General features: G+C 32.3%; 2 long non-coding RNA genes across 2 annotated transcripts; one reads left to right on the top strand and one right to left on the bottom strand.

The window, feature by feature from the left end:
- Positions 1-2796: 2796 nt before the first annotated feature.
- LOC136234669 (uncharacterized) lies at positions 2797-4168 on the top strand. The gene is made up of 4 exons (XR_010691431.1): positions 2797-3042; positions 3119-3175; positions 3806-3856; positions 3966-4168. It is a non-coding gene; the product is annotated as an uncharacterized lncRNA (long non-coding RNA).
- A 3997-nt stretch (positions 4169-8165) lies between these two features.
- LOC136201556 (uncharacterized) lies at positions 8166-9362 on the bottom strand. Its single transcript, XR_010673905.1, has 3 exons — positions 8895-9362; positions 8696-8802; positions 8166-8590 (listed from the first exon to the last, which is right to left on the bottom strand). It is a non-coding gene; the product is annotated as an uncharacterized lncRNA (long non-coding RNA).
- Positions 9363-9753: the final 391 nt, after the last annotated feature.

Here is a 9753-nt window from a genome sequence, read left to right as displayed (position 1 = left end):
TTCCAAAGAAAACTCTTCCAATTTCTTCAATTTTCAAGCCAAACAAGTCAAGTTAGGAAGCATACTATATGATAGACACAAATTGAAGGTTAGTATGTCGTTTTAGCTTCTTTTCTATGAGTTTGAGATTCTGAAATACCTAGCTATGATGATAGAATTTGTTATGGATGAGTTATGATTGAGTTTGTTGAGTTTTGGTGTTGTTTAAATTGGTTATAGGTTGTATAAATGAAAGATATGTATCGAGTGCCCTAAACAGAAATATAGGGTATTGCTTTCAGTCATATTGGAACATGTTTTTCATCTTGATATTATTCGAATTTGGCTAGTGAGGGGGTTACATTTAACCTAAACCGAAATTTTAAATTAATGGACTTACATGAAAAGTAACACAGGTCAAATAACAAAGAGGAAAGTAAAGCATAACTCGAACTATAAAACACACCTATTTCCCTCTAAACAAAATATCACATATTTTTTGGAAGTTAAACTGTATGGACCTATGTATCATCAAATCTGAACCAAAACTCAGAGATCCAAGCCACAACAACATTAAATCTAATCTAAAACTTCGAGATCCAATTCACAACAATATAAGTCTGAAACAAAATTTAAATTCAACTGAGTTATATAAAAAGTAACATAGGTCAATAAAATATTGATTGGTTCAAAATATGAATTATCGTACATCTCATGCATTGCACGAGATTAAAGCTAGTGATTTATCCTTAGAAGCGATGGTTTCTTCTTTTTCCAGCCATACAAGATTAACATAACAACCTAAGTTTGTTCGGAGATTTTCTTGAAGGTCAATTATAGAACTTATTTTTCCTCTTCAATGTTGCTCTTCACCCCTAAATTTACATCCATGTATACTTTTAATTTGTTTGTTTTGGCAATGAACAACTGGGGAGGCTGTATAATCTGTGTTGTACAAACACTTCTCTTTAGTAGCATTTCACTACAACAAATCATCACTTGCGCCACGAATCATGCCACGAGAATTCAAGATTTGTGGCATATTTCCATTTAGCCACGGGAAAAAGAGATTCCAGTAGAAACTTTAGATTACTTGATAAATTTATGCCACGAGTATTTGTTTTTCGTGGCAAAAATATACTTATGCCACGATAAAAAAATTCGTGGCTAGATCTATTTATGCCACGGAAATTTTTTACTCGTGGCATAAAATTACTTATGCCACAGCTAATTTATTTCGTGGCAAGAAAATTAATTAGTTTTAGGATAAATAATTTATTATTCATAAAATAAGAAAAAAATATATATCAGTTATGTGTTTTAACCTATTATACTAGTTAGTCCACATGTATACTTTAAGGTACTGATATTTTATTTTAATCAATATATATATATATATATATATATATATATATATATATATATATATATATTGCATATTAGAATATAAAATTTCCATTATTTATATAAATAAAAACTCATCTTTTTAGTTTTTAAATTTAATTAATATATTAATAATGAAAATTTTATGTAGTATATTTAATTAATCGCTGCTGAGTTGTACCCTCACCAGCCAAACGGTTGGTGATAAAATCTCCCCGTGAAATAACCGACAGATAGTTTTAGATAAAATAAAATGAAAATTTGTCAGTAAGTAAAATAATAATAATAAAGATAACTTTTTTTATAGGCATAACACTATTTTACTTCCCAAACTAAAACTTTAAAGTCAATTAGGATCTTAAACTTTCAAAATCATCAATTTGGTCCATACATTAAGCAAAAATCATTAATTGAGTCCTCATCGAAAATCATTATGTTTAATAGTTTCATACCCTCCAAACCCATTTGTAGCCAACACAGAGATCATTACAGTCCATGTAATATAGTATCATTCCAAAACACAATATGTAGGTATTCTTCAAATATGTTCTGGAGCAGGATAAATCAACGTTTATTCAATTAATTGGTGTTAGTATTCTTCAAAGTGATGCATCTTCTTTCATTGCTCCTTCATTCATGAATTCAGACATTCACTCAAGTGAATTCAGACATTCACTCAATTGATAGAAGCTCTTAATTCAAAACTCAAAACAATTACCATAGAATTGGTCAATTGTAATTTTCGTATGATGATGTCAATTGTAAGAAAGCGTGATGCCAATTGTAATTTTTGCATGCATATATTAATCCAAATATGTTTACTTTTGTATGCGGTCTTTCAGTTCGTTCTCTCGAAACATTATAATAAATTTCTGAGCTCCATTCAATCCAATTTTTTTTTAATTCGGAAAAAATATATTCATTTGTATCGGCCCTATAAAAATGCGATCCAAATAGTTGAAGCATTTGCATCGGCCCATTTAAAGGGCCGATGCAAATGAAGTCTCATTTGCATCGGTCCTTTAAAAAGGGCCGATGCAAATGAAGTATCATTTACGTCGGCCCTTTTAAAGGGCCGATGCAAATGCAGTATCATTTTCGTCGGCCCTTTTAAATGGCCGATGCAAATGCTTCAACCATTTGCGTCGGCCCTTGGCCGATGCAAATGGACATGAATTCATTTGCATCGAGAGCTTTTGCATCGCCTAAAAACCGATGCAAATGGCCTTAAATGGCCGATGCAAATGCTCTTTTTTCCATTAGTGATGGTTTCTAATTTTAGGATAACACAGTGACCTAATTGATGATTTTGATAGTTTAAAGTTCTAATTGAATTTGAAGTTTTAGTTTAAGGACTCATTTGAGTATTATACCTTTTTTATAATGGAGAGGTCGGAATTATGTATTATTCTCCCTCCCAATTTTTCCCTTCTCTCAAATTAAGATGTTTCTCTCTCTCTCTCTCCCTCTCTCTCTCTCTCTCTCTCGATATTGATCTTTCGCTCACCCCTCTTTCTCCACTCCCGTCCTCTCTCATCAATTCAATTACTGTATGATTCGTGATGCAAAAACTCCATCTCATCCCCGATTGAACCACCCGATCGATAGTTGTTAAAATTTTGATTATTTGTTTCATTTTTTGGACGGCGGCAGCAGAAAGTGCCAATTGTTTCTTCAAAGGTGAGTTAACTCTTAATTTTAAATGGATTTAAGGATTTTGAATGGGTTTGCTTGAATACGATAGTATTTTATACAGGATGAGTTTTTGCTTGGGATTAGGGATTTTGAATGGGTTGTCAATGAGAATCTGTCTGTAAGTAATTTGTTTTTTTGCTAAAGTTAATTGGATGTGCACTTCCATATTTTGATGTTTGCTTTTGTTTTTGTGATTAATGTTATGCTTGAACATTATAAGTTGGGCACAATGCGTTCATTAATTATCATATAATTAACATTGAAGAACTTGATTTGGAAAATATGAAGTGGAACTAGTCAAAATTATGGATGAAGAAAATAAGATATGTTGGTCCAAAACCTGGGTTTAGTATTTCTTAGTTTTGGGAGCACTATCAGTATTAGTTATTGTCCTTGATAGAAAAATATCATATGCTAGTGGGTGGTTGAAACTACTAAGTAATATTTTTATTTTCTAAATTATAGGCACTTTGTCAATCATATGGTCATAATTGTTTAAAGTGGTTAAGGTTTTCTTTTCTAAAGTATTTGTAATTAGAATCTATTGGTTATTGGTTATTGGTCATTTGGTTTTATTTTCTTAATTATTGTGTTTAAGGTTAATTTTCTTAATTATTTTTAAGGGATAAGGTGCAAAAATACCGGTAACGTTTAGGGCTAGGAGCAATTTTATCCCTAACGTCTAAAATGATGCAATTAATTGGTGTCTTTGTATTTCCTCTCATCTTTATCTCATTAAATTTGGTAGGAATCGTAAATGGTATGAACTAGATTGGTGGAAGTTTGGTGATAAGAAATCGTAAGTTTATATCTACTAGTTTAGAGTTCTTTTAATCATATTCCACATAGAGTTTATATATATAGTTAAGTTATGTCCAGTTTTACAGTCACAATTCTCTCTTGCTTAGGTACTTTCGACATGCTTCAGGCGAGATGTATGCCATTTTGCAAGCCTTAGCAAGATTTATTTCAATAAATTGGTAAAATGTTATGTCTAGCACGTATCCAGGATTAATTTTGGGTTGTAAGATTGATTAAGTTGGATGTAACATTTGGGTCCTAACTTTAGATTCATGGACTCAGTGTTTGCTTTTCTTTTATGTTAGTGGATTCTTGGGGCTTGTATGTTAGATTATGATAAATTAATTGCCCTTAATTGTGATTTTCTTTCCTAAATTGTTGAAATCATTTGTCCTAACTGTTCTGGTTATCCGTCGTCAATTATTGATCCATGAGACGTTGAGATTAAATCGTAGTATGTAAAATTGGTGTGGCAATATGAAAGAGAGCAGAGCCTCACGTTACTTTCTAGGAAGCACTTGAAGTTGCTCCTAAAGATATAGTTGAATTGATTTATCTGCTTGATATGGGCTAGTGAGGTTGATTGACATGAGCTATTATATCTTGCCACGTGTATTTTACTCTTGCCACAAATTTATATGTGGCAAAGGGATATGATTAGCCACAGATGTTTCTGTGGCATAAAACTCAATTTATGCCACAACCATCATTTTCCTGTGGCCACTACCTAGCCACGCTCACTTGCATCACGGTAGATTTATTTTTAATTTATGTGGCTAAATACTATAGCCACAGAAATATTATACTTGTGCCACGACTCTAACCATGGCGCAAGTGATGATTTGTTGTAGTGTTTCGTGTCCATCCCATTATCAATTGAATGTTATTTTATGAATGTTATGTTTTAGAAAAAATGTTTTTCGTACCCGTTTCTTTATCCATGTATGTGTTCGTGCAACATAGGTAGGAATATATCTTCTATATTAGGGGTGCCAAAATTACACACGACCTGATTATACGACATAAACACGACACAAAGTTTTAGTGTTCGGGTTTGACTTAAAAGGTACAAATGAGTCAATTTCAGGTCAACCCGAAATGACACGATAATTTTCATGCCATTTTCGTGTCATGTTCGGGTCAACCTGAAAACATGTAATTTATAATTTACCCTTGATTTTCTTTATGTAATTTATAATTGACTGGTTAATTGATTGTTACTTTTCATATTATAGTTATTAGTTAATTAGATATGCTACAAAAACCATTACTGGTATATACCAGTAATTTAATTATTGATATAGACTAGTAATGGTTTTACTATTATAGGTAATACATTACTGGTCTGTACCAGTAATAAAGTTAGAGAGTTGTCCTGATAGGGAGGATCGGGATAAGTTGGAGACGATAAGTGAGTTTTTTTTTGTCACATTTCTATGATCTTACTCTTATATTTTCAATGACCAAGTATCCAACAACAAACATGTATTTTCTTGGAGTCTTTAACATTTATGTGACTTTGATAGAAGAAATAAAGAGTGATGATAGATACAAAAAGGAAATTGTAATTCAAATGTTTGAAAATTTTAGTAAGTATTGGAAAAAGTTTAGTGGCATATTGGTAATTACCATTATCTTATATCCTTGTTACAAGCTAACTTTTGTTGAATGGTGTTATAAAGAGGTGTATGATAATGATGGATCTTATAAGATCATGCATTTAAAAAACAAGTTATACGCTCTCTTTAATTGTTATTCAAAAGCAAACGTGTCATCAATGAGTTGTCCACAAGGACCATCGCCCTTGGGGAAATATTCTACTCAAGAAGCGCATGATAAGCTTCTTTCTATAAAGCAAAAAAAATGTTTTGAAGGTAATTTTTATTATTTCATAGCGTGTATGCTTTATTTGATTAGCTATTTGATATTTTGTCTTATTTTTTCCTAGCTTGTATGCTAAAATCTTGTTAATTTTGTAGAACTTTTTTGACAACAAGGAGGCTTCTAAACAAAGATCACAAATGGATCAATATCTAGATGAGCCAAGATTGGACATTAGTGGTTTGAATGTGCTAACATATTGGAAGTCAAATTCTTATTGTTATCCTGAAGTTGCAGCCATGGCTCGTGATGTTATGGTCTCGACAAGTGCTTTTAGTGTTGGAGGAAGAGTGTTAGATCAATATCTGAGTTCACTTAAACCCGACACATTTGAGGCCCTAATTTGTAAAGAGATTAGTTATTTAGTGACCAATGTAATATTTATTAGCATCTCTTTGTTTGTTCATTTTCAGCTTCATAAACACTTTTCTAATACTTTTATTTTTTGTTTTAATTTTAAAAAATTAACAAAGATCAATTGATTGAAGATGTTATGGAGAATGAGGATGCAATTGAAAGTAATTCTACCAAAATGGCTGGTTGTTCTAGTTCAATTCAAGTAGATTGATATATCTACTTCGCTTATAGCATAATTGAACCATTATGGATGTTAAAACTTGAACTAATATGTGTTTATTTAAAGTATTATGGATATTTTTGTTTGTTATAATATGAATTTTGGATATGATGTTTTTAACTTTGATTAATGGATTTGATGAATTATTGTAATGGGTGGTGGATATAATGATTTTTTTGCTTATACAACTTTAATATTGGTACTGATTGCTAATTAGATTATTAGAATGGTTTGAAATCCTTTTGCTTCTTCAAATATTTCGGGTCATGTTAACATGTTGTGTCATTCTTAGCAGGTCGTGTCGTGTCGATCTTGTAAATTTGGGTGTTTAAACCAAAAACTTGTGTCGTGTCGCGTTTGTCGTGTTAGAGCAGGTCGTGTTTGGGTTTGAGATTTTGACCCAAAATATTTTCGTGTCGTGTTCGTATTTGGGTTTTTGATAATAACCTAAAATTTGACATGACAAGAACACGACATGAAACACGAAATTGTCAGGTCTACTCTATATAATGCAAATTGGTGGGAGAAGAAGTATTATATGTTATGGTGGGATTTATGGCATTATAGCTATTGTGATTTAAACATTTAATCCTCTAATTACAACAACTATGTTATTGTTATGTAATGTTGAGATCTCATTTGCTATTTTCCTTCATGTTATCCTTATTGTATGTTTTTATTCACTCATTAATGCTAAATTATCTTCCATTTCTTGCATGCTTTTTACTTATAGAAAAACTTGTGTTGTTAATTAGGCTCACGCTTGATGTTGATGTTGGATTGTGAAATTATACGTGTAGATACCCATTTTTGTTCGAACCCTTTTTTAAGTTTTTGATAAATTCTACTCGAAATCACATTGAAGTGTGCTAAAAGACAATCAAATCACATTGAAGCGAGTTATCCCATTTTAGTTCGAGTCCAACAAATCCAAAGCTTGGGGTACCATTCATACAAGTCCAAGATTGGGGAAATTGTCCAAGCAAGTCTGTGAATTCCAAAGCACAAGTTATTGTCCATTCAAGTCGATAAATTCCACAGCTCGGGGTTTTGTCCGTACAAGTCCAATAAAGTATGTTCGGATCATAAATAATTCAAAACTCAATCCGCTCCACATCAAGCTCAGGTCAAAATTCAGTCCAACACCCATTCAAACAAGCCAATTCAATAGGCAAATTAAATCCCAGATTCAGCAGATCCATTCGGCAAACAAATTTAATTTCTAGGGACCAAAAGACATTTTACAGAATTTGGAGAGCAAATTGATGAGCAAAGCCACGGAAATGAAAAATCAAAGTTCAAGTCTAAAACAAAGCCATTCAGCCCAAAACAAGGAGAAGTCATCCAGAAGCTTCTCAACAGTGAGAAGCATGAAAATATCCAGAATACTCCTCCAAGGGCAAGAGATGTAATTAAAAAAAATACTCAAAAGCTGATTGTTATTTTTAGTATAAATAGAAGGTCCAACCTCCATTGTAAGGGCCTCTAATTTTTGACAGAGTCCAAGTTTTAGCGGGGCCTAGTTTTTTTTCAATCTCTGTAATTCTTAATTATCAATAGATCTTCCACTTCAATATCTATTTTCTTTGTTTCATTTCTTCTCCTCTTTATATCTGTTATTTTGTTTCATTTTTTTGACTTTTAGTTTTTGTAATAAAACAGAGATTAAAGCATGGATAAAGATCAACACTTTTGATCCCAAACTTTAATCAGTTTGGCCCGTATGCTTTAAGATGATCTGAGTTCACAAATCCCTTTTATTTTTAGTCATTTCTTTAATCTCTGCAATTTCAATACCTATAAATTATATCTTAGTACATTAAAAAATAAATAAATTAGATTTCAGTATATAAAACGAGCTCAAAATCAAATGATCTCTGTTATGAAACATTTGTCTTCTAAAATAGGCAGTTAATAAACCATTTTGATTACTTTCTAAAAAATTATCTTCTGTTCTAAAAGGTAGGTTAATTAGTTTCAGAAAACCATCTTCTGTAAATAGTTTTATCTAGAAATCTTTGTTTTGTTTTAAAACAAAAAACAGGACCAGATTGAACATAGAAAAAGGAAACCTTTTTGTAAATAGTTTAATCTGGAAATCTTTCATCTCGTGGAAAAATCACTCAGTTACAGAAACACCAAAAAATAATACAGAAAAAGGATAATCAATTAAAACCAAACAAAGATCAACCTTAATCCAAAATATATGTTTTCCATTTCCATTTTTGCTTTCCAGGTCTGCCACCGTCGGTGAGACAACCGATCTTCTTCGATCTAAAAAAGGAAGAGCAAATAAAATTCAGAACTGTCAAATTTGAAGTTAGATCGACAGATCTAAGCAGAAATGGAACATGATAGAGAAGAGGGAGATGGACTCACCCCAGGTTCTTCCGCTGTTTGAAGAGGTCACCAGCACTGTCCGTTGCCTTTGTCTAAACCACCGCTCAACGCTCATTGTTATCCATTCACTGGATAACCATCGAGATCTGAAGAAAATAAGATATTAAGATCAGACCCGGGAAGAGGGGCTAAGCAGAATAATAAAAGATGGAGACCACAAGGAATGAAGAGCTCTTACCGGAATCAAACTCGATTCGGTGGAGGAAGACGTCTCTGGATACCCCATCATATCGCCGTCGCGGTCATAAAGGAGGAGACAAGAAGAGAACTGAAGAAAGAACCACCACCCTTAAGTGAGTGCAGTCATCATCATCATCGTCAAGCCATGGAGGTCCGGCCATGGGAGTTGAGAGCTCAAGCTCTAACCTCTGTGGGAAAGAAGGGAGAAGAGGAAGAAGGTGAAAGGAGGCTGCTGCAAACAAGTGAGGTAAAACCCTAAATATCCAAATATATACTCCATTTTTTAAAATTCTGAATTAACCCCTCCTATTTCGTCCATCTCAATTAGACCCTCCATATTTTGTCAATATTCTAAAGCTAACCCCAGCTATTTTAATTCCTTCAAACAAGTCCCTTAATCCAAATCAAACAGGCTGCAATAAGCCCAATTCCGCCCCCATGGGCCAAAGTAAGAATTCCAAGCCTATTCCCCTCCCATCTCTATTCATACATATGTGTATATATATATACTGTTTATGTAATTTAATGTATGTATATATACACTGTTTATGTAATTTAATTGAGCATGACATTCTAATTCAATTTTCACACATAAGTATATATACATTATGTAATTTAATTTAGTACAACTTTATTATTTAAATTTCATGATGTATATCTAGTTAGACCTTAGTTTAGTATGACTTTAGCGTTTTTATGGATCAATTTTGTTGATTTGTTTTAGACTGATTGATAAGTATACTTATTTCCATTTAAATTTTAAATCTTATTCATTTGTATTTTCTAGTTCACATTTATTTGACTCATTTTATTCTTCATTGCCTTAATTTGCCTTAATTCGAATCAATAAAAAAGGT

This window comes from Euphorbia lathyris, chromosome 7 (genome assembly GCF_963576675.1).
Source record: "Euphorbia lathyris chromosome 7, ddEupLath1.1, whole genome shotgun sequence".
NCBI classification, from domain to species: domain Eukaryota; kingdom Viridiplantae; phylum Streptophyta; class Magnoliopsida; order Malpighiales; family Euphorbiaceae; genus Euphorbia; species Euphorbia lathyris.
Note: the sequence above shows the minus strand (reverse complement) of the source record. Positions and strands in the feature narration are given on the sequence as shown.